Here is a 26,730-nt window from a genome sequence, read left to right as displayed (position 1 = left end):
CCACTGGTGGGCAGAACAACTTTGGCCCGTTCATTTGGGGTGGAGGTATGGCCATACCCAAACCCTCTTATTTTGGAGAAAAAAAACTTCCCTGGTGTCTGGTGGGCTTTCTGCCCCTTTGGGGGCAGATGGACCTTTCAAAAATAGGTCGATCTGCCCCCAAGGGGGGCAGATATGGCCAACAGTAATGTGTCCCCATGCGGAGCGACCCTTACCCAAGGGGCTGCCCCCTCAAACAAAACACACACACCAATCCCTGGTGCCTAAGTGGTTTCTTTCCCCCAGAAATGGCCTAAAATAAATTCCCCCACCCCCCTGGGGAACGACCCTTTCCTAAGGGGTCGCCCCCCTATATATAAAAATAAGGTAAACAAAAAAATATATATATCCCTGGTGTCTAGGGGTTTCTGCCCAGGGCAGAATATGCCTAAAACTATTTTACCCCACTGGGGAGTGGCCTTTGCCCAAGGGGCCGCTTCCCCCATTCAATAATATATATTAAAAAAATCCTGGTGTCTAGTGGTTTCTGCCCTCCTTTGGGGCAGATAGGCCTAATAAAAAAATAGGCTGATCTGCCCCCTAAGGGGTCGCTCCCCACATGTAAAAAATAAAAAAAATAAAAAAAAATTATCTCTGGTGTCTGGAGGGTTTCTGCCCTCCCTGGGGGCAGATCGGACTAATTATATTACGCCAATCTGCCCCTGGGGGGCAGCAATGGCCCAAAAATAATTTGCCCCCCTGGGGAGCGGCCCTTGCCCAAGGGGCCACTACCCTCATGCCAATAACAACAAAACAAAAAAACTCCATGGTGTCTAGTGGACATTTCCTGAGAAAGACATCAAAGGAAAGGAAAGGCCTTTCCTTTGATGCCTTTCTTGGCCCGTCCACGTAATCGGAGGAGAAATGCAAAAGTATTTCTCCTCTGATCTGCGCTGGAAGAGGGGCAGGTCTCTGATGAGGTCAGCGCACGATCGTGCGCTGACTTCATTAGATGCCATGGGGGTGGGGGTGGAAAGGGAAGGGATTCCCCTTCCATCCCTGCAGTCTGGACACTGAGGCAAGGATCATGCCGGTCCCAGGATGTAACGGTTACGTCCTTGGCGCCTCAGCCTGGGCTGCGAAGGGGTTAAAAATGGCATATCAGAAAAAAATTCCTAACAAGAAAATTATAATGTTCACCTCTGGAAAAAGCATCAACAGTGTTTTGGGTCACCTAGATTCAAAGGCAATAGGCAGCAATTAAATCTTCTACTCATAGTGGTTGTGTTGGCTATTTGTATTTGAATAAACATTTTGAGGTATGGAAACAGCGGCTCAAAAGTATTGATTTAAGGGCCTGTGAGGGACTCTGCTTGTTAACTGTAGTACAACAGTGGCAATATATAATTCAGATTTATGGCAAATTTACTGGATTCAATTCAGCTAGTAGAACCAGATCCTACTGATAAAAACAGAGGGCTCAGTGGATTGCTTTTTCTCGAGGACTGTGCCCAAAACCCATAGCCATATTGATCCTTCTTTCCTGGTCCTATTTCGCCAAATTAAGGGAGGTTGATGTAAGACTTGCAAACTTAGTTTCGTCGGTCTTAAAAACATTTGATCACAGAATATACAAACACTCCAGCAATAAATAGTTAAATGGCTTCCTAAAGCATTTATGTTGTCCATTCATTCATCGGGAAATGACTTTCATGAGGACAGTTGATTTCTATAGGATATTAAACCACACATCAGGCATGTTTTTGTACAGTTAAAGTCAAGGACAATTTTCCAGCTCAAGTTGATTATGTCGTTTTAAAATTATAATTAAAACCTAAGCAGATTAAAAGTCAGTAGACAGTGTTACATTGAGAACTGCAGCATTACTCCACCAGCAAGTAGTCCTGCACCTGAGATTGTTTGAATGCCTGTCTGCTTTTAATGCAGCACACTTGATTCATGAAGCTTAGCAGCTTTGTTCCAGGAAGATAATCAACGGGGCATGCAAGGATGTCATTCGTGACTGTGACATTAATAGAGAAATAAGGGCTAGGTTCCTGTAAATGTATCCAGTGGGGAATGTATGGAAGTTGTTCATAACTATATGAAAAGTCAAAGCATTGCTACAAAATTATATTCCATGTACATTTAATATCAAAATGTTTAGCATCATCTCCTTGGGGCAAGTTCTTTATAGAGGCAATTTATCAACAGCTATTATGAATATGTTACCTGAATTATTTCAATGTGTAAAAAGACAAGACACAGTTGCGCCATGCCCTTCTTCCCCCAATATGAAACAACTTCAGACCTACAGTTCTACATTCAGAAGGGAAAAGCTGTGCTGTAAATAATTGCAGATCCGCTTTTCCCCTGCTTCAAAATAAGCATTTTATGCCCCATCCTTCTTTAATTGCACTTCACAAACATAACACAAGCACAACTGCAGCTCCCATTGCTCCAATTAAATAATAAACGTTTTTAAGTCCAATTCTCAAAGGCTTTAGCCTACAATTGTTTTGTGAAATATAAAGTACGCTTTTTCTTGCAGATCCCTTTCGCAGAGAAAACACATTTCTCTAGCTATTACTCTTAACCAGTGTTTCTCAAAGTGTGAGTGGGACAAAAGCTGATTTTTGATGGTTTCTGAAAGTCAAATCAATAAATAAAAAATGCCTTTAAATTCTGTATTTGTCTTGATGCACTTCAACGACAGATGTAAAATGTCAGGCTTTATCTTCTGACAAATTGCTGGGTATGTTTTTAAACATGGAGACCTGGAGACTGGTTTTACAAACTCCTCTCACTATGCAGCTACAGAAAGAAAAATAAAGTGAATTATGTGACAATCTTGCTGGGGTACTGGAAGTGTGAAAGGAAAGTCTGTGGGCTGTCATTTTTTTGTAACACACAACAAAATGTAAATACCTGTTAGTTAACTGTAGGGTTTCAGCAGTTAGCAAACCAAAAATGAAGCACAGGTTTTTGTAAGTCTGAAGTGTGATGGAAACAAAGATTTTAATAGGATTAGAACAAATCAAGATATTATAATTTTATGATGCACAAATAATAAATATTCACTGAAACCAATCTCCATATACTATGTTTTGTATGCAAGACAGTTGTCTCAGTAAAACCGTATGTCTATGCAATTGTAATGACCAATTCAAAGGAATATGTGCTGTCTGCAAATTACAATGCACTAACACAAGATGCTCTAGTTACATCAAAAAATCGCCCAATGTCAGCTAAAGGTAGGTGGGCTGCAAACGTTTGTCGCACTAAAAAGTGGGTTGTGGCTCTAAAAACATTGGGAAGCACCACACCCAACTGTTTACCTGATAATGTTTTGATATTTGTCTGTTAATTACTTATTAGTAAAGTTATAGTACAGTAATTGGCAGTTTGATTGCTGTAAGTTGTAAGATCTTGTGGTTCTGTCTGAGTGGTACTGAAGTTAGAATTACTCCTTTATTTAGTCTCTTTTCATTTTTCTACCCATCCTTGTATTCCAAACCAAAATATGTCAACTGGGCTACGCCATTTCTTATTCAGTTTCAGTCAAATTATTTTGTAAAAAAAACAATGGAAATGGACCACCTCAGCTTTTTCTCTGCGACATCATTCGGGCACCCCTTTTCCACCAGACATCCTTTCTTTGTTTAATGAGCACTAGACTTTTAGATATAAAACACACCGTTCTCATCTGTTCATCCACCTTTATTCTCATGCGTTCTAGAAGTGAATTGGTGTACATTTTCCCAATAGCTTTACCGGAAACAATGTTGTTGAGATTTCAGCTATATTTGCCAATTTCAAATGCTAATGGACTTCGAGTCCATGCAAGAATTGTCTTGGATACAAATGGCTGGAAAATATGCACTCTCAAAAACAAACTAGTGGGTGGTCAGCGCTGCAGACAATCTTATCGTACTGCAGAAGCAAAAGAAAATATGGACAACCACGTTATTAATGTGGCCTTGAAGAACCAAAAACTCTAATGACTATGTATGCAAAACTGGCAATATCTGTAGCAACGTTTTGTCTCAATTTAGACTACATATTAGCTCTCAAAACATTCACAAATAACAGATCCAAGCAGTGGTATTTCAGTGCCAGTCTAGAAAATAGGCCCTCTTAGTCACATCTGTGAGGAAAACACAGAAATAGGTGGGGTACAAATGGTTTCTAACAGCCGTGGGCCTGCCACTCTATTGATAGCTAAGACCCAGGATCCAAAAAGATTTCGCAAAGCCTCACGAATTGGATTAAAAAGGCTGATCTGGGACGTACCTTATTCGCATGTTCGTTCTTGCAAACATTTCGAGTAAGGGTGTTCTGTTAGGTATTCCATTATTGAGGAGGCATGTGTCAGAAAAAACAACCCTCTAAATATTTTACTTGTGTCAGCTGTCTAGCAGTCAATAACACTGACACAGTTTTTGTATTAAGCATGTTGGTGACTCAATTTATTCTGAAAAGATCTGATTGATTTCTCACTTTGTCGATGAAAGTGTGAACCACCATCCATGGATTAGGTCAGTAATCTGGCAAAAGAGGATAGTGGGGGGATTAGAAAATATTTGGTGACATTCGTGAACTTTCAATTTACTATGGAAGTAGAGTATATCGTAGAGTGTCTACGGTTATGAAAACAACTTGCTTCATTACTACATATAAAATAGATTTCCTGTCAGCGAGGAGCGCACTGGAAGTACTGATTTCATCAGTTTCCGCAACTGTTTCGAGATGAATGGTGGCTTAAATAGTTGAAGAACTGGAGCAGCCCTATTTTACACCCCTACAGCATAATAACAGAGTTAAAACGTAACAGGGCGCAGCAAAACATTTGAAACAGAACGCAACAAAACAGCAATAATAAAACACAACAGCATCACATTGCACTAATGCAGCACAAAAACAGAGCAGCACAAATAACAAAAGAACAGTTTACGGGAAAATGCCGCATAACAAGTATGACACACATCCTTGTTACACATTACCAGCTCCAGAAACCTGCGATCACACTACAGGTAATACATTGATAAAAAGTGTTTGACGTAAGCAGTGCCTTAACTTACCACCTTCGATATGAATAGCTCTCGTCAGAAATGTTTTATGATCTACCTCCAATGTTTTATCTTTGACATATGTAACTTTACCTGGTTAAAATATTGAACCTGATACACAAATCATTTGCAAAGTTGCTAGCTGTTACAAAGTCACATCAGTGCAAAGAGAATTTGCAGTGCACAAAAGAACTGCAAATCAAAGAAACTTTGGCACAGCCGCGAGTTCCCTTCCTTAAAAGACAAGTGCTGACCTTTTGATTTTCCAGTGCTTATTTTTACTGTACCCTTGTGAAATGGTTGTCTTCTATATAAAAACCGTAAAGGTACCATTGTTTCATTCACTGTCAACTTACAAGGCACTATTGATGCCAAGTAGACACATTGGAACAGTGTGTCATCGAGTGTGATTCATTTTTGTGGACACACTTTGACTGGATTTTCCAGGTAAAAGAAGAATTCCCCCAGAGTGACACAGGGGCTTTTGCCTAAAGTACCACTAAAGAGTTAATGCTGATTAAATTAATCAGAAGATACTCATTTGGGAGGAGTCATTATAAGTCCTTGTTCTGAGTAAGGTGGTATATATGGTTAAGACCACCGAAACCCATCAATGGAATACATAAACACGACTCACAGTTCATGGGAAAATTCAAAATGTCACTGAACATCCTCAACCATTTCCAGTGAGACATCAAGTGGGACTGTATCTTCATTTTGAGAAATTGACTGGAGTATTTTGTTTGGAGTTCTCCCCCTTTGAATAATTTTGTTTTGTGTTTTGTCTTTTATGTTTCTTCTATTAATCTGATACATTGATTGTGTTATGCAAAAATGTTTTATTGGATGTATTTTAATGGATTTATAATTAAACGACCAATGTGTTTTTCATTATTACTGTGGTACTAAATTAGTTTGAATTTGGGGTCTCTATATGAGTGTAATTTGAGTGTAAGTAATTCAGCAAGGGGTATTTTTTATATTGTTCGGTTGCACAATGATGTTATCCTAGACCAAACGCAGTTACAAGACACTCTGTTTGAGGAAGCCAAAGCTGTCTGACTGCCCTTGCAATCATGCATCTAAACACGTGAGGGGGGTGGGGCAAAGTCAGTAAACTACTAAACCATCTCTGCTCCAACATTACACACCTTAAACCAGTCACATACCTTCTTGACCTGGCGAGACACTTAGGCCCATATTTATACTTTTTGACGCACAACTGCGCCAACGCAGTTGTGTGTCAAAAATTTTAACGCCGGCTAACGCCATTCCAAAGCGCCATGCGGGCACCTTATTTATTGGATGACGTTAGCCGGCGCTGCGGACTGGTGTGCGTCAAAAAAAATGACTCACACCAGGCAGCGCCGGCGTAGGGGAAAATGGAGCTTGGGCGTCAAAAAATGGGGCAAGTCAGGTCTGAGGCAAAATTATGGCCTCAACCCGATTTGCGCCATTTGTTTTTATGCCCAACCCCCATTGAAATGACTCCTGTCTTAGCAAAGAATGGAGTCATGCCCCCTTGCCCAATGGCCATGCCCAGGGGACATATGTCCCCTGGGCATGGTCATTGGGCATAGTGGCATGTAGGGGGGCACAAATCACGCCCCCCTATGCCACAAAAAAAATACTTACCTGAACTTACCTTAACTTCCCTGGGATGGGTCCCTCCATCCTTGGGTGTCCTCCTGGGGTGGGCAAGGGTGGCACGTGGTGTCCCTGGGGGCATGGGAGGGCACCTCTGGGCTCCTACTGAGCCCACAGGTCCCTTAACGCCTGCCCTGACCCAGGCGTTAAAAAACGGCGCCCATCAGGCTGGGCGCCGTTTTTTAAGGCCTGCCCCCTCCTGTGCGTCAAAATGACGTCACAGTATAAATATGGGGCACAGGCCTTAAAGTCATTTTTTGGAAGGGAACGCCTACCTTGCATATAATTAACGCAAGGCTGGTTCCCCCTTCTAAAAAATGACGCACATGGTGGAACTTTGACGCCCACGGGGTTGGACGTCAAAGTATAAATATGGGGCAGTGTTTGCGCCGAATGTGCGTCAAAAATTTTGACGCACATTCGGCCCAAACAGAGTATAAATATGCCCCTTAATCACTGGGGATAGAGCTATCACCTGCCAGTTTGCAAAATAATGCAAATAGTGACACGCTATCCAAGACGTTGATTCACACTGTCACCTCAAAAGTGCCCCTTTTAATCCTTTCCGACTCCGAGAGGCAGTTGCAGGAGTCAGCCCTCTCGCGCGGACACTTTGCAGTGGACTTGGGCCGGCTCCAATATGGTAAAATGCCAGGCCCCAACTGCTTCCCTGGTAATTTTAATTTAATTTAAACATGCACACATTTGGCAGCCTCCTAGGAAATGTCCTGTAAAAATCATTAAAAAACAACTGAATTCAGGAAGGCAGTAATTGTGGTGATCCCCAAAACAGGGAAACCCCAAGACATATGTTCCTCTTATCGCTCGGTCTCCCTCCTGAGCACGGAAGTCAAGCTCATTGCCAAGGCATTTTCTGATTGACTAGTGAGAGTTACCCTCTCACTAATCCACCCAGATAAAGTAGGCTTCATGCACAAACGGGCCACTCGACATAAAATTAGATGACTACAAGCCACCGCAGATCTGGCAGACAGACTAAATCGACCGGCGGCAATATTGCTAGTGGACATAGAAAAAGCTTCTGACTCTGTAAGCTGGATATACCTATTTTTCCTTCTTCAATGCCTCAAGTTGGTCCCTAAATTCATTACTTATGTCAAACTCCTAAACACCGACCTCACAACACGTTTGGGTAAGCATCGTGATGTCTGAGCCATTACCCATAGAGAGGGGCATGCCGCAGGGGTACCTGTTGTCCCCCTTGCTGTTTGCCATTCCTATAGAATACGTGGCAAAATGGGTCTGAATTGATGCACAAATGACGGTATTTGAATGGGGACCACGGCCCTCAGACAGAATCGCCCTCCTTGCAGATACTGCATTAATTTTTCTAACCCTGAAACCTTGGATCCTCAGGCACTCCAGATCCTTTGAATATTTGGAGACACATCTGACCTATCTATTAATTTTAGCAAATTCTCACATTTTTCAATCCATAGCCACATGCAAAACCTACAATGGGCATCTGGCATACCAGTAGCCTCACAAGGCTTTCGATGCCCAAGGGTATACCTGACACCACGACTGCTTAGACAATGAACATCCAGTCATTACTAGACAGATTAGCGGCTGGCATTAGAGCCTGGTTCCATTCATATGACGCTTGTCCATCTTTACAATGGTCTCATTCTGCTGCTTCCTGTGTCAGTTACAAAACCTTCCCATACACACTACCTAAACTCTTGTTTCAGAATGTCCACTCTATGCCCTTTAGCTTTTTATGGAACTAGGGTCTCCCCCGCATTTCCCTTGCCAAGTGTGTTACATCCACACATTAACTGGAAATCGCAGCAGTTGACATTGAAACATATTATAGTGCCTCTCACTTGATAGTCATTAAAGAGTGATGGTACAAAATGGTGGGGGGGGGGGGGACCCATCCTACGTCTCTGAGAAATAGACCAATTCAGGGCACATCTACACATAATTTTCTATATGGGGAAAAATCCACTTGCACTCCTCCCAAATATGCTGGTAGTGATCCAGGCTTTGAGAACTGCTCTGTAAGGCAAGTGATAGAACAAGAGCCATACAAGACACCACTATGGGTTGGAACTACCCCACACCAGGTGGTAGCACTGGAGGGTTTTCACAAATGGGATACTATTGCCATCTCCCCCTGGGGGGGTTGTGATGGAAGGCACTTAAAACATACCTGACTTTACAGGGTGAAAACACCTTACACTACAATGCGTTCTACTGTTATCTGCAGCTATGAAAAACTCTCACACCACACATTGTGGGGTTGGATGACATTCCAGAGTTTAATCCCTTGAACACCAAATTGTTCCTGTGAGAATTAGGAGACCAGAAGATATCACAGAACTATTGTTCCTTGAGCCATAAAATGCCAGCTGATGCTTGGAAGTACAGAAGGGAATCTACTCCTGTCAGCCTAGAAGTCTTGCAGTGAACCACATCACATATCAAGAAGGCAACTGTTATTGAAAGAACAGTGGCCTCACTGACCAGCAGCTGCTCTATACAGAGGGTACAGTACTTTACAACAAGCTGGCGGCCTGGGTGGCAGTAGTGACGGATGCTTATCAGAAGCTCAGGGGATTCCAAGACTGTGCTGTTCCGGTTCTAAGGAGGTCCCAAGTGAATGCGCGTAAGACCAGATATGTGCAGCCAACATACGCCTGTCTGGGATTTTCCAGAAATCTGGTGGGAAAAAAATATAAACACTAGAATCAAAAGAATTTTTAATTCCTGCGGAGGGTGGCTCTTGAGATATTGTAAGTAAATCATACTGTCTCTCCTCGAAGAAAACTTGAGATACAAAGAAATCCAGTGGAACTGTGTAGTGGAACTTTGAGCCCCCTATTTTCAGAAGGGCAATCAAGTTGCTGGATTACACCTGACAGACCTGGTAACAGAGAACAGGAGACAGAGATTGCAGGTGATCAAGAAGGACCTCCTTAAATTAGGCCTGCCAAATTCTCCTTGGCATCTTGCCAAGATGGATATAATCTCTCAAGATAAATCCCATGTTTTCTAACAGATTCAAGCAAATGAGACCTTCGCACAAGAAAAGAAAAATAAGCATGAATAACTTGGTTGGATATAAACTCAACACTGTTACATTGGACTAGACCTAAACTGCCACTGGTATTGGCATAATTGTATCATACCAGTAGGGCAGAGATTGAGAGAATCCTTTAAGTTTGAGACTGAGTAGGATCCCTAGTTGTGAAGGGGTTCTGCTGTCTTTTTCCCAAGCCACCTCTCCTCTTCGCTCCAACCATTCCGCAATCTTAGTTGCTATTGGAGATGGGTCAGAGTGGGAGAACTTGGCAAAAACACATATTGTATTTGTTAACTTGGGTTATGTTCATCCCTTTGTACTTTTTTAGAGCTCTTAGTTTAATTACATAGGGTGTTACAATCATAAAACAATATTTAATCAAACAGTCAACGTATTTTGCAATTGATCTTAACAAAACTACAACCCTTCTTCATGACATCTGAAATGCTGTGCCAAACTGATCTCTGTATCCAGTCACTTCAATCTTGGCAGGTTCTGGCATGATTGCTTGTGGTCATCCTAGGTACTAACCCTGATTATGAGGCAACTAGGGAGAGTTGACAGGGTTGTGTACCAATTACAAATAGTAGGGAATGAATCTTCTTTAGAGGTTTCTGACCAAATTAGTTTTCAATGGTGATTTTGAGTAAATGTTCTTTATAAATTACAGTATTGGCATAAGTCATCCTTCATTTAAATTGACCCAGACCCCTAAACTCTAACAAGCCTGTGCACATGGTCTGCAGTTAGATTCAACATGCACTTTCACCTTTGCAAGTACACTTCACTGCGGGCATGCAACATCCTTGTGCTTACACATCTCTGCCAGTCTCCCTCATCCCTGACTAGCTCATATACCGGGTACCAAAAGCTGTGTCAGTGTACATTATGATCGCCCTGGCCATTCCCTGTGTTCACCCAGCTCTGCCTTTGCAACTTAACCTTGACATACATGTACAGCATGCACACACAGCTCTGCTTATGGGCCTAAACAGTTACCTCCAAATACCATTTGCACACAAAGCTCTATTACTGCACCTCAAATGTGACCTGCACGTACACACAGCTCCACTAGCACACCTCCGTCATGACCTGCTCATACCGTATGTGCAGTCACCTCTGTCAATGTACCTGATTCCTAATCTGTACATCTCACACTACCAATGCATCTCACTCCTAACCTGCAAGTACACTAGTCACACAGCCTTAAAGCTGCAACTCAACCATCAGGTGCATTTAAGATGTACCATTCCTCCTAAGGCAGCTGTTAGAAATGGGGTTTTTGGTTGGCAGTCAGGATACCCCCTGTCCTAGCAAGGACCTTCACTCTAGTCAGGGTAAGTCACACACAATCCAAATTATCCTGTGCCTACCCTCCGATAGCATGGCACTAAGCAGTCAGGCTTAACTTAGAAGGCAACTTGTAAAGTATTTGTGCAATAAATCATGCAATAACAAAGTGAAAACACCACCAAAAGGAACCACACAGGTTTAGAAAAATACAAGATATTTATCTGATTAATTTAAGGTCAAAACAAGCAAGGTTTGATAATTTCTAGTTGAAAATATCACTTTGACATCCATAAGTATAGTCTTCAGTTCTGAAAAGCAACAATTGTCTCTTGAAAGCACAAAGTACCTGGTTTGCATCAAAATTAGACGCACGGAGACCGCAGAGGAGGAGTTTCATGGAAAACAAAGGGTATGTTTTGGATTTCCGGGCACATGCAGACGATGCGTCGATTCTTTTCCACGAGGCAAGGGCTTTGCGTTGAATTCCGGTGTGCAGGCTTGAATGCTCTTTGCAATGCGGGGTCTTTTGACACCCAGGGACGAGGCTGAGAAATCCTGGGTACGTAGGACAAAGTCACAAGAGCTGCGTCGATCCGGTGGGCGATGTGTCGGAGTTTTTGTTGCACTGCAGGCGCTGCATTGATTCTTCATGCAGGAAGTCAGGGTGCGTTGTTCCGGTTTAGCGATGCGTTGACCCAGAGGGGCTGTGAGTCAAAGTTCTGGTTGCAACGCTGCATCAATCACCACTCGGGGAGCCAGGCTGCGTCATTCCGGGTCGCAATGCTGTGATTCTTTCACTGTGAGGCAGGCTGTGCTTCGATTTTCGTCGTACAAGGAGCTTCTTTGCGGAGATGAAGTCTTTTTTGGCCCTGAGACTTCAGGAACAGGAGGCAAGCTCAATCCAAGCCCTTGGAGAGCACTTCACAGAAGAGCCAGAGACTAGCAAGGCAGCAGGGCAACAGCAAGGCAGCAGTCCTTCTCAGAAAAGCTGTCCAGGTGAGTCCTTTGGGCAGCCAGGCAGTTCCTCTTGGCAGGTTGCAGGTTCTGGGGCAGAATGTCTGTCCCAAGGAGTATCTTGAAGTGTCCAGAAGTGTCTGAGTTGGTAGGGTCAAGGACCCAGTTTATTTACCCAACTGTGCCTTTGAAGTGGGGGAGACTTCAAAGAGTGGCTTAGAAGTGCACAAGGTGCCCTTTCAGTACAATGCTGTCTCCCAGGATCCCATTAGGGGGTTTGGCAGTCCATAGTGTGAGAGCAGGCCGTTATCCTTTCAAATGTGAGTGTCAGGCCCTCCACCCTTCCAGCCCAGGAAGACCCATTCAGTATGCAGATGTGTGCAGGTGTGGTTGAGCACCCTGTGTTTGTGGCTGTCTCGGTGAAATGCACAAGGGAGCTGTCAACCAGCCCAGCCAGACATGAATTGGAGACAGGCTGTAAGGCACAGAAGGATTTGAGTGTAGAGAAATGCTCACTTTCTAAAAGTGGCATTTCTAGAATAGCAATATTAAATCCAGCTTCACCAATACGCAGAATTTTCTATTACCATTCTGTCCATACTGAACATGACCTGGTTACCCCTTTCACTTCAGAATCTACCACTCAAACAGTATATGAGGGTAGCCCTAATGCTATCCTATGAAAGGAGCAGGCCTCATAGTAGTGGAAAACAAATTTAGGAGTTGTACACTACCAGGACATATAAACTACACAGGCACATGTCCTGCCGTATACCTCTATAGCACCCTTCCCTATGGGTTACCTAGGGCCTACCTTAGGGGTGACTTATATGTAGGAAAAGGGGAGTTTAAGGCTTGGCAAGTACCTTTAAATGCCAAGTCGAAGTTGTAGTGAAACTGCACACACAGGCCTTGCAGTGGCAGGCCTGAGACATGGTTAAGGGCTACTTATGTGGATGGCACAACCAGTGCTGCAGGCCCACTAGTAGTATTTTGTTTACAGGCCCCAGGCACATGTAAGGGACTTACAAGTAAATTAAATATGCCAATTGGGTATGAACCAATGTCACCATGTTTTTAAAGAGAGAGCAAATGCATTTTAGCACTGATTATCAGTGGTAAAATGCGCAGAGTCCTAAAACCAGCAAAAATGAGGTCAGAAAAAAGAGAAGGAGGAAGGCAAAAAGTTTGGGGGTGACCATGCAGAAAGGCCATTTCCAACAGCAGCTTTACCATGATATTTAGGGGGCATATTTGTACCCCATTTGCACCAAATTTGCATCATTTCTTTCCGCAGATTCGGAGCAAAACGAACTCCATATTCATATTTTGACATTAGACACATCTAACATCAAAAAATTGGAGTTTGCACCATTTTTCAGATGTGTGAACCTATCTTGTGTCAATGAGATGCAAAGTAGGCGTTCCCATCTAAAAAATTGTGCTAACCCCACAGCCTCATATTTATCCCCATGCTAAAATGACACACGGGTGGGAGGAGGGGCTAAATAATGGTGCAAAGCTTGCTTTGCACCATTATTTAAAGCCTGGGTCAGACTAGGCGTTAGGGAACCTGTGGACCCATTTCCGTGGTTAAACACCATAGAAATGGGTCCACAGGTGCCCTCCTCAAGCCCCAGGAACACCCCCACCCACACCAGAGGGACACTGGAGGATGGGGGACCCCAATCCCCGGTAAGTATAGGTAAGTATTTTATTTTTGTTAAATTAAAGTGCCATTGGGGGCCCAACTTGGGGCCCCCTGCATGGCACAGGGTGCAGGGCCATGCCCAGGGGACATTGGTCCCCTGTGCTGGCCATTGGGGTGGTGGGCATGACTCCTGTCTTTTCTAAGACAGGCATCAGGTGGTATGGATGGTTTTGCGTTAGAAAATTATGCTATGCTGGTTAGAGGCATGTTTTTTTGCCTCCAACCAGCCTAATGTCATTTGTTGGTGCAAAACACCCTTCTCCCATACCTCCACCCCCACCCAGCTAACATAATTTATTTTTACGCTAGCCCACCCTTTGCACCAGCTTGCCCCATTCCATAAATATGGTGCACGGCTGGTGCTCAGGAATGGTGCAAGCGGATGCTAAACTTTTAGATGTAAAACTGTGTTAGTGCAGTTTTGCATCAAAAAGTATGAATATGCCCCTTAATCTTCAAAACACAACTTTGTCCTTTGTATGAGTATACACCCTGGGGGCCTAAGAATGAGCAGGAAAGACAGGAAACTGAGGATCAGCAGGAGCCTCAAGGAATTGGATAGGGACAGCAGGCTTGAAGACTCACATTTAGCATAGCCCTTGCTGGGGACCTTGTGCATGAGTAGGTACCCTTGAACCTGGGGATGAGCAGGAGCTTTGAAGATTTAATGGTGAGTGGGAGCCTGATGGAATTGGAGTGACTAGAGCACCAGCGGAGCTGCGGGTAAACAGAAGACTCATGGAACCACATGGCTCTTAACAGTCTAGGTCAGAGTGAGCAGGAGAGACAAGGCCTAAGGATAAAGAGGGTAATCAGGGCATGTTACGGTGAGAAGTATTCCAAGAGCACCAGAGGGAGCAGTAACCTCTGGGACCTCCCTCTGTGGGCAGTCGCCTCACAGATCTGAGTGTGAGTAAGTATGTAATTGGATGCACCAGTGGAAATAAGACTAAGGGTTCTAATGATGATCTAGAGCCTTAAGGCGCTTGTGAGTGACAGCATTTATATTAACCCAAAGGGTTGCTTGGTGCTGAGTTAGCATATGCAGGGATTACTGGTCCCCTTGGGTGCACAGAAGTCTCAAGATGTAAGAGTGAGTATGATCCTCTGGACATCTGCTGGTCACTGGGAAGTAAGGATCCTTGAGGATGAACAGAAACATTAGGGGCTGGTAGCAGACAAGACATTCAGGGATCTAAAATTGAGCACAGGCTACATAACCTAATGCTGAGCAACAAATTTGTGGACCCCAGGGTGAGAACAAGATTTATAGCCCTGGAGATGAGCACCTGGAAACCTGTGAATGTGCTGCAGTGGAATAATTTTGTTTCCAGTCTTGACAAAAGTTACTGGCCCTATAAGCTTTAAAATACTTTTACTACCTTAAATGTTTGCCTTGCCAACATTAGCTCCATGATCCTACACAAGCAGTGTTTTGCCAAAGGTTGTGATCTGCGAAAATGGACTACTTCTTTTTTGGTTGCCCGGGCTACAGTCCAACCATGGCACTGCTCATAACACAGGTACACATCAATGTGCATGAACGTATATGTTTTTGTACTGAAGACATCAGGGGTGCAACCCTTTCATCACTTTCCAAGAGATGCTTCAAGATGGATATGATAGTTTTAAATATAAGTCATTCTTTGAGTTGTGGGAGGTCGCTACTGCTCCGTAGTTAGGTTGAAAGGCTGCAACCACTTCCGTAGTGAGAGTGAAGTGGCTGCGCCATCACGTTGGAGGTGGAAGTGAAAGGCTGTTTCGTGATATTTTTGCGAGTTATGGTCTGTGCTGCAGTGTTTAGGCGAGAGAGGGAGACTGTACCGATGTATCAAAGTGAGACTGGCGGGGGCCTTTTGCAGTGAATATTCTGTAACAAAGAAGAGTAGGGGAAGAATGCAGTTTTAACCTTCTGTGATAGACAACGTTAGAGCCAATATGTTCTATTACCACAGCACCTTAGTAACGATTTAGCGCTTTAACAATTTAGGGCCAGATGTATCAAACAGTTTTGCGACCCGCAAAAATGCATTTTGGTATGTAACAAGTCCACTTTGTGATTCGGTAACTTGTTACCGAAACCCAAATTGGATTTGCGACTACATACCGATTCTGGATTAGGAAGGGGCGCGTCAACGGCATCCCTTCTTAATACCGAATCACAGAGGTATGTATGATTGTTTTGTGACCGTGAATGTGGTCGCAAAACAATTGCAGTTACCACCAATTTCAAATTGGTGGTAACCCATTCGCAAAGAGGAAGGGGTCCCTTTGGGACCCCTTCCCCTTCCTGAATGCATGCAAAAACGTTTTTTAAGGTCAGGCAGTGGTCCCACGGACCACTGCCTGCTCTTAAAAAATGAAAAGAAAACTTTTCACTTTTCATTTTTAAACGCAACCCGTTTTCCTTTAAGGAAAACGGGCTGCATTTAAAAAAAAAAATTGCCTTATTGAAAACCAATCACAGACATGGTGGTCTGCTGAGCCTAGCAGGCCACCATCCCTGTGATTGTAGCCATTCCCAATGGCTCTCAAATTGCGACCTACCTCATGAATATTAATGAGGTAGGTCCATTTGCGAGCCCTTGCGAATCGCAGTATGAAACTCCTGGAGTTTCATACATTCCAATAGCGATTACTTAATTACGATTCGCACCAACAACACAATTAGGTCATCGATATTGTTAAAAATGATACAGCTGGTCCTTAGTTAACTAAATTCGTCATTTAATTGCAGCGATTGGGCAGTACAGTCCATCATATGGTAAGTATTTTTGCATTAAAAATAAATGTGACTTTATTTTTTCATTTATGAAGTCGGATTGTTCTCATTTCGCATGTATTTTCTCCTTTAATTCTCCTGTTTTCAACTTTCTTTTTTCAAGACTTTTCATTTCAGGTGCCCTTGTCAACTAACATTGATTCCAGATGTTGATACATTTGCAATGTAAATTGTTAATTTGGTCTACTAAATGAAACACCTGGAGGAAAACCATGCTGCATGAAATATCAGGTATGTGCTGTCAAGTATTCTTCTAGCAGCAATAAAGATCTAAAAATATTCTCACAGTTTCTCACACGAAATTACAACCTACACCCCGAGTGATTTGTTTAACCCAAATTAAATTCATCTATGCTAGGTCACATCAATTAAAAGGAAGCAGTTGAAAGTTAGCCGAATGTAAGGTAGCAGGATACAAACATACCACACGGAGTAATAGAATTTAAGCGAAAGAGTGTTTTATAGGGTAGTAGGTCCAGGCGAGCAAACACTTTTTTATTTAGGATGAAACAAGGAATAAAGTGCATTTCATGAGATGAGAGTCTAGACTGGCCGGAACCCAAGATGGACTTGCATCCTTGCAGCTCCTAAAAGGTGCTTGGGTCCTCTGCACACTGTTACTCCAGCAAGAAGCCTATGGTCAACTCGTCCTGCACAGTATTCATTTGAAGCTGCAGTGCCACTGTAGGAAATGGCATTTAGACATTCCTTCCAACGGGATACGGTTTGTAGCCCCATTCCCCTTCCTTGCTTGGTGTGGTACATGCAGTGCATGGAGGGACATTGGCCCAGATTTATGAAAAGTGGTGCTGCATTACATGTAGCTCCACTTTTCTTGTGTACCCTTGTATCTCCTTAATGCCACCATGTGTGTGTGCCATATTTAATATACGGCACACCATGGCGGTAGTTACGGAACTAGTGTCAGAATTTTTTTACGCAAGTTAGGAGCTTGGCAGGATTAGTGTAAAAAATGTTGACTCTAATCCTGCAAAGCCCATTGAGACCCACTGTAACAACAGGGTGCCTCCTTTAAACGCCTGCTCAGAGCAGGCATTAAAAGTGCCTAAAAAATGACACAGAGAAATCTCATAGATTTTTTGCGCCATTTTTTCAGTCCCCCTGACGGGGGAACACCCCCTTTGCATATATTATGCCTAGCGCAGGCATAGTGTACCGCAAAGGGTTACAAAGTGGTGCAATACATGCATTGTGCCACTTTGTAATTATGGTGCGGGAAAAGGCCACCTTAGCGTAAAACAAATTATGCTAAGTTGGCTCTAATGTGGCGCTAGGCCCTCTTAAATCAGGGCCAGGGTGTCAATGGTGGTGTTCCCCAGGTGAGACACTATTGTGAGAGACATGGGCAGCCCCAGTGTGCTTGGAGGTTTGAGGACTAAGGCGGATAAAGCATATGCAACATAGTGGCTGGGAGATAAGCAGGTGAGATCTGTCATCAAATGTGATACCTGTTTGACCAATCACTGGCAAAGACTGGTCAGTACCCATGAAATGCCATCAGAGGTTATGCAGTCCCAAATAGGCCTCCACTACTGCCGTGCCCCTGGAACACATCAGTGTGAAATATTGTGTGACACAAAGATTTAGTATCAGTTGTTTTTTTTCAATTTTCTTTCACACTAACCTTTAGTAGAGGACCACCATGGCAGTGTGGAAGAAATATTGAGAAACACTTTTTTAAACCACATAGTGGTACTCATAACACGATGCAGTGAGCGGCTTCGAGGGAGTTTACAAGAAAGTATGATGTAAAAGCACTGTCACTGTGCTCTACATATGTACTACATAAAGAGGTGGTGTTGAAGCCCAACAAAAGAGAAAATTAAGTGAATGGTGCAAGTTATAATTCCGATGCCCAGCTGGCATCAAACGTTGTATGGGACAGGAACCAATAAAGTTGGGGGTGCAAATCAGAAACTGGCGAGTCAAGAGATTGACCACCTGTATGAAAAGCTGGATGATAGATTGTGCCACAAAACTAGAGGTGAAGCTTGAACTTCTTGAGAATTTGCAGAGGGGATGCATCTCAAGTTGTTGTGGGTTTTGCCACAGTTCGAGACTGAATCACTGGGTGCATAGATGATTCAAGTAATGGATCCTCTGAAAAGAACTGTTGAGGTCTCCATCAAGGCTTTCACCTAAAAAGTGCAGCAGCAGTACAAATACATGTAAAAACATGTCAATGTGATGATTGCATTGCAGTCAGTAAAATGGAAGTAGAGGACAAAATGAGGCGTATTAGTGAGACAGTAGTGCAGCTCAACAAAACAGGCTCCATTCCAGGAAAATCACACTTTTTCACAATGACAGCCTGTCACAGCCTTTCTAGAAAATCTGAATGCAGAGTCTTTATGTTGTAGAAATCTATACTCACCTCCATTCAGCTTGTGACACTTTTTGGAGTTTTAGAGATTGTTGGGCTTTATTTGATATGCTTAATTTTTTCTTGCTTTGTATCTCTGATCCCTCTTTTCTGGTATCACCTGGGAGGGTCATGTAGGAAGCAGAGGAATGGATCCCGAAGCATATCCACCACTCACCCACAAAAAACTACAGAGCTGAGTTGGGTGTTAACTCTGGCTAAAGTGTACAGGTTCTTGAGTGGTGGAAACTGTGATATGGAGGAGAAGATAAACAGAATGGACAATGGTGGTTTGTTTCCTAGAGTTCCAGAATGGTATTGTCTCTTTCTCACTGTTTCTTTAGCTCATAGATGACAAAATGTCAGCAATGACACACATGCCTACGGATCTGCTAGCATGGCTTCAACGAACAGCATGCACAATTAAGAAATAAACTGGGTGTGTATAGATAACAAAGCAGAGGCTCAATTCCTGTATAACTCACCTGATCAGCTGTATAGGTATTAACACACACAGGAAGTTCCTGGAAATCTAAACTGATCTTGCACCAGGAGATGCTGCAGGAGAAATCATGATGTTGAAGATTCAATTTGGAGCCAGGGGTCCTCGTCAAATACCAAGCAAGTAAGAATAAGGAAACTCAAATACATTGTAACTGAGAGTACAATACCTATACAACCAAGCAGTAGTGGAGCAACTTGTTCCAGCTACCTTGCTGTGTAAATTGTCCTGAATGTATTACTTTTGTCCTATTGAGTTTTAGAAAGAGCAAGTTTTATGAATAAACTAATAGCATAGATGTAGCATATGGCAGCTATTAAATCTGTAGTTTCAAAGGGATAACCTAGAAATTAATGTGGAAATGAAAATGTACATGTTTAACTTGTGGTGGACATTGTGCCTACCATTCATATTTTGACGCCACGTTTAATATGAAATTACAGTTCATTCATAAATGTGTGAATTATTAATGAATATTAACATGAAAGTATTGTTTTCAAGTACAAACAGCAGAAATAAAATGGTATCATGAGTATTAAATGAATATGAATTACACACATTTATTTTGAATAAAATGAATTTCATTAACATGTGAAGAAAAATAATTATATGTTTAAAATTGCTTTGACATAACATGAATAATGCTTAAAATTAAATAATTTGCTTTGCATGTATGATTTGAATTGTAATGTATGCAATAGGGTTATTAATGTATTTAATGTATTAATATGTATTAAGGCTACCTTGGCTTGACTAGGTCTGAAGAAGAAAGTTCATTTTGCAAGCAGCAATGGAAAATTACTTGTTTAATCTGTTCCCTCTGACCTGAATTCTTTCCTAGGCTGCAAACGTAATGTTTAATGTTCTATTGTATTGGGGGAGAAGAGCATGCTTCATTTTTAGTTAATGTAACAGTATTTGTTCTAACAGTTGAACTAGATAGGAAATCACAGTTTTCATATGAAAGAATATTAGTTTAGTTTATTGTGGATCATGTGAAAGGTACTGTAAGTAGCAAATCATTAGAAAATGTAACATTTTGGCGGAATCGTATGAAGTCATGCAGCAAACAATGCACTTGTGCTAAGAAGATTCACAAAAAGTATTGGAAGTTGGTGGTACCATCTGCAATGATTGGGTACTGAAACTGATGCCCAGTACGTGCCCACCTGAAAAACCAATAAATGAATTGTACGTATTTTAATAAGTGAAGAACTTTGGAATGGAAGTCAGTTCCCTTCTGAACCTTCTTGAAGTCAGTCCATCTTGTAATCTCCTTAGAGTCAGTTCTGTGCTTGCTTAGTCTGCTCTCACGTCATTTTTCTGAGTTTCCTGATGAGTTTCCTTATCATAGCTTTAATTGCTCTATTCTGTAATGTGAATCACCTGGAATAAAAATTCACATTAAGGATTTTATTCAAAGCATTCAAACATGGGGAGCATTAGATAAATGGGAAGGCAGATGGGCAAAGAAAAGAGATCAGGAGAAGAAGCTGACTGCATCTTCAAATGATGTACAATAGTCTGAAAGAGCTGTAAAAATAATGCCAATGAGAGAGATTCTGGGAGGGAATTTTGTTCATGTCCCTTGGAGTAGAAGTGATATATTGTCATTTATGAATGATTACTCAAAATTAAGGGAGAAACCAGTGGAATGGTAGGTGCCAGCACACAGAAAGGTTTGTTAAATTTGCAGTGTTTGTGGGAAGTTTTGAACACTTTATTTAAGATTGTGGTTCCAACAGATTTGTGGGTTGAGTATAAGAGGAGTGTTGATTGGTCAACGTGTGAGCCGCTGAGAGATGCAGTAACAAGTGCGCCATCTGAAGAGATTAACTATTATAAAGTGATTTGATTTTTGAAGACTAGAGTTTCCCCTCCTGACATTGATTTGCAAGGAATTGACAGGGCATCTCAGGAGTCGGTTCAAACTTATTATGTGAGACGGCTGAAAGTATTCAGACAATACAATGGCACAGAAATTATTGAGCAGAGAGACATGATTGTTTTTGTGTAGGTCCATTCAAGGATTGAAGCCAGAAAATAGCAATATGATTAAGAATCTTTTGATTTGCTTGCAAGGAAAGACAATTAATGGAGTGCTGCAATGCGCAAAATAGTGTAGTGATGAGATCAAGATGAACAAGAAAAGGTTGAAGGAAAAGGTAATGGTGATGCAGAATAAATCTGCCCAAGCAACAGGAAAGCAGAGACCACACGATGGGCGAGCACTGGGGGAATACAAGGGGTACAGCAGCAGGGAAATATGGGGCCTCATTTCAGAGATAGAGGTTGTGGAGTTTAAGTAGATCTGAATGGAAATGTGTCTGATGTTCAGAACATGATGAAAATGCTGCCTTGTCATGCATGTGGCAGAGTTTGCTATTGGAAGCAGGAGTGTCCTTTTAATACCATAAATAATTTGGTGCAAGGTGGTAGTGTTGTGCAACTGGTTGATAACAGTCAGCTTCAAACACAAAGAGTTAAAACACCCCAAAATCAAAATATGAATGTTTCTACAAGAGCAGTCCAAATGCAGGTTCCCCAGCAACAGGCACAATGTCCCCAATAGCAGATTCATGTCCCACAGCAGATGCAGATTTCCCAAGCTCTGATGGCACAACAACAGGTGTTGGTTTCCCAGCAGAAGATGAACCAAAGCATATATGCTAATGCAAATCAGTTAATCACACAATACCCAGTGACTGATTTCAAGGATGATGAAGTGAGTGAAGAATACATGAGTGAAAGTTCGGAACAAGAAGAATGTGTGTTGGCTGCCTCATTGGCGGTAGATCAGCATGGTCCTTTTATAAATGAGAATGTAATGGGTCATGATGTTTCATTCCTGGTTGACAATGGAGCAACTCGTTCCACTGTCAGGTCTGCAGAAGTCTCTAAAGTGTCCCTTTCAGGAAGAACAGTTCAGGTTGGATGAGTGGCAAACCACCATTTGGTAGATCCCATTACAGAACCCATTCCTGTTAAAATAGGAATTTTTATAGGTCTGCACCCATTTGTGGTTTGTGATTCAATTCCTGTGAGCCTGTTAGGAAGAGATTTGCTATGCAAATTAAAGCATTCTATTACCTGTACACAAGAAGGAATAGAAATTCAAACCAATAGCAATTATGAGACTTCCAGTCAAACTGATGAGATGTATCCTCTCAATACATTGTTTCCTGCCATGACAGTTAAAGACTTGCCTTATGAATTACAAGAGCAAAAAGAACAGATGGTGGACGGAATGCTGAACAATTCAAACATTCACCCCCATTCTGTCCATCATCTGTTCTTTTTGCATTTGTTGCCCCAAGTGGGAAGGGTGTGCCCAGACGTGGGTCCAGTGCTCACTGCGCCACTGGATTCAAGCTAGCCTAGCTGATGGGGTGATACCCTGAAACTGGTCCTAAGATGCTTGTTCCCGGTCCAGGGAGGACCTGTCTTGGCAGTTCGGGCTGGGCTGTTCCCATGAGGAACAGGGTCAAGACTGATTTGCATATGGCTGGGCCCAAACTGGGGTGGCAAGGTGAGCAAAAAAACAATGGATTAAACCCAGATCTTTGTGACTGGGGGGTGAATGTTTGCATTGTTCAGCATTCCGTCCATCATCTGTTCTTTTTGCATTTGTTGCCCCAAGTGGGAAGGGTATGCCCAGACATGGGTCCCGTGCTCACTGTGCAACTGAGCTCAAGCTAGTGTAGCTGATGAAGGGTGAGACCGTGAAACCAGTCCTGAGATTCTTGTTTCTGGTCCTGGGAGGACCTGGCGTGGCAGCTTGGGCTGGACTGTTCCCATGGGGAACAGTGTCAAGGCAATTTGAACATCGGTGGGTCCGAACTGGAATTGAATGGCAAGCAAAAATAACTGATGGATTAAACCAAGATCTGTGAGTGGGGGTGAATGTTTGATTTGTTCTGCATTCCGTTCACCATCTGTTGTTTTTGTATTTGTTGCCCCAAGTGGGATGGGTATGCCAAGACATGGGTCCCCTACTTGCTATGTCACCAGATTCAAACTAGCCTGGCTAACGAAGGGTGATACCCTGAAACCACTCCCAGGATGCTTGTTTCTGGTCCAGGGAGGACCTGGCCTGGCAGCTCGGTCTGGACTGTTCCCATGGGGAACAGGGTCAAGACTGATGTGCATATGGATGGGTCCAATCTGGAATGGCATGGCAAGCCAAAAAGAACTGTTGGATTAAACTCAGATCTGTGGCTGGGGGGTAAATGTTTGATTTGGTCTGCATTCCTTCCATCATCTGTTGTTTTTGCATTTGTCGCCCCAAGTGGGATGGGTATACCCAGATGTGGGTCCAGTGCTTGCTATGCCACCAGATTCAAGCTAGCCTGGCTGATGAAGGGTGCTACCCTCAAACCGGTCCCAGGATGCTTGTTTCTGGTCCAAGGAGATCCTGGCCTGGGAGGTCGGGCTGGACTGTTCCCATGGGGAACAGGGTCAAGACTGATTTGCATATGGCTGGGTCCAAACTGGAATGGCACGGCAAGCAATAAAAACTGATGGATTAAACCCATATCAGTGACTGGGGTTAATGTTTGTTTTTTTCTGCATTCTGTCCATCATCTGTTGTTTTTGTATTTGTCGCCCCAAGTGGGAAGGGTGTGACCAGACGTGGGTCCCGTGCTTGCCATGCCACCAGATTCAAACTAGCCTGGCTGAGGAAGGGTGATACCCTGAAATTGGCTCCAGGGTGCTTGTTTTTGGTCCAGGGAATACCTGGCCTGGTAGTTGAGGCTGGACTGTTCCTATGGGGAACAGGGTCAAGACTGATTTGTATATGGCCGGGTCCAAACTGGAATGGCATGGCAAGCAAAAAAAAAACTGATGCATTAAACCCAGGTCTGTGAGTGAGGGTGAACGTTTGATTTGTTCTGCAGCCTGTACATCATCTGTTGTTTTTGCATTTATGAATTACAAGAGATAGTAACACTGAGAGTGTGGGATCTCTCTGGTAAAAAATATTGAACTTATTGAAGGTGTTTTTCCAGTCAAAGTGACTGAGAAGCCAAATGCAATTTGCCCTAGAACACCACAGTATCACATGATCCCAGAAGTATTGAAGGAATTAACCCAGTTATTGAAGATTTTGATGAGCAGTGTGTTTTGAAAGAAGTGATGGGCGGGCAATATAATTTACCAACTATGGGACTGCGAAAGCCAAGTGGGCAATATCGCAGAGGTCATGATTTGATAAAGGTGAACAAAATTGCAGCATCATGTAGTCCCATAGTGCCAAATCAAGCCGTGATCTTATTTCAGATTCCATGTGAAGCAGAGTGGTTTTTCGCTGATGATTTGTCGCAAACATTTTTCTCAGTGCCGCTGTATGAAGATAGTCAGCTCCTCTTTTGTTTCTGATGTGGCTACCATGTGTATCTATGGTGTTGTACTCCACAGGGGTTTTCAGAATCACCGTTCATTTTTAATCAGAGCCTGAAGAAAAACTTAGGGACAGATGCATCATGCATTTTTGCGGTTTCAAAAATGCATTTTGGTATTTATGAATCCCAATACTGAACTGGTATGTAGTCGCAATTTTGAATTGCGACTACATACCGATTCAGTATTAGGAAGGGGTGTGTCAAGGGCGTCCCTTCCTAATACTGAATCGCATTGGTATGCAGGAATGATTTGTGACTGAAACGCGGTTGCAAAACATTCACATTTTACCACCTACTTCAAGTAGTAAGTAACCTAAAGTACCCCTTCCCCTTTGTGAATGGTAGCAAAAAGATGTTTTTAAGAACAGGCAGAGGTCACACGGATCACTGCCTGCTTTAAAAAAAAATAAAAGGAACTTTTCCTTTTTTTTTTTAAATGCATACCATTTTCCTTTAAGAAAAACGGGCGGCATTTAAAAAAAAAAAAGATTGCTTTATTTAAAAGCAATCAAAGACATGGTGGACTGCTGAGCCCAGCAGGCCACCATCCCAGTGATTTTAGCCATTCACAATGGGTCACAAATTGCGACCTACCTTATGAATGAATATTAATGAGGTAAGTTGATTTGCGAGCCATTGGGAATCGCTAAATGAAACTCCTGGAGTTTCATACATTCAAATTGTGATTACCTAATTGTAATTTGCTGAAAATCACAATTACGTAATCGCTATCCAGATAAGGGATACATCTGGCCCTTAGATCCTTTGAACCTGTCATTTCAGTCTGCTTGAGTGCAATACATTGATGACCAGATGGTTGCATCAAATACTGGTGAAGCTTGCAAATAAGATACATAGTATTATTGAATAATTTGGGTGAGAACGGACACTTATTTTCCCGGGCTATATTACAGTAGTGTCAGAAAGAAGCATTTGAGTCACCAGATTGAGAAAGGTGCGAGAAAAGTGTCCCGGGGAGAGTTGCAGCCATTATGCAAATGAATCTCCCAGTTACACAGAAAGATGTCAGAATGTTCTTGGGAATGGTGAGCTATTGCCATCAATGGATCCCAAATGTTTCAGAACTTTCCAAACAATGCAGAAATTGACATTTAAGGAATTCATAGATCCAGTCCCCTTCGATGAAGAATGCATGAAAGTTTTCACTGAGCTGAGAGAGAGTTTGTGCAAAGCTCCAGCCTTTTGAATGCCTGATTACACAAAAGGTTTTGCATTGTTTTATCATGAATGTGATAGTTGTGCTCTTTCTGTTTTGACGCAGTCACATGGAGGAACAAAGAAACAGTCCAGTGGCATATTTTTCTGCCACACTGGATCCTGTCACTGCTGCTTTGCCTGGCTGTCTGAAAGCCATGACTTTGGCTGGTGTAAGTACCTGTCAATGCTAAGGCACCGTGATGGGACACCCTTTAACTGTCTATATCCCACACTCAGTTGAAATTCTCTTGATCAGGTCCAAAACCCAATATTTGAGCAATGCCCCTTTTTACCCTCTCTGAGCTATTAATTCTTGGATCCCCAATGTTGTGATTAAGAGATGTTCAACTTTGAATCTCACCACATTAATGCCTGTAAATGTGGATGACTTAATTGATGTTGATGAAATGGAACATGACTTCCTCCATGTCACTGAACTGTGCAACAAACCCAAAGCTGATGTTCAAGATACCCCATTAGAGGACAATGACAAAGTTATCTTTGTTGATGGCTCCTGTTTAAGAGACAATGAAGGTACTCTGAAAGCAGGTTATGCAGTATGCACCCTCTCAAGAGTGGTTGAAGGCTCATGGCTTCAGGGAGTCTTTTCTGCCCAATTAGCCAAATTGGTTCCTCTTACGAGAGCATGCTGCATATCAGAGCAGCTCAATGTGACAATATTCACTGATAGTCAATATGGACTTGGTATTGTCCATGATTTCGGGCAGTTATGCACCAGCG

The sequence above is a fragment of the Pleurodeles waltl genome, chromosome 5 (assembly GCF_031143425.1).
Source record: "Pleurodeles waltl isolate 20211129_DDA chromosome 5, aPleWal1.hap1.20221129, whole genome shotgun sequence".
Lineage (NCBI taxonomy): Eukaryota > Metazoa > Chordata > Amphibia > Caudata > Salamandridae > Pleurodeles > Pleurodeles waltl.
The sequence above is the reverse complement of the archived record's forward strand: the minus strand, read 5'-3'. Positions refer to the sequence as shown.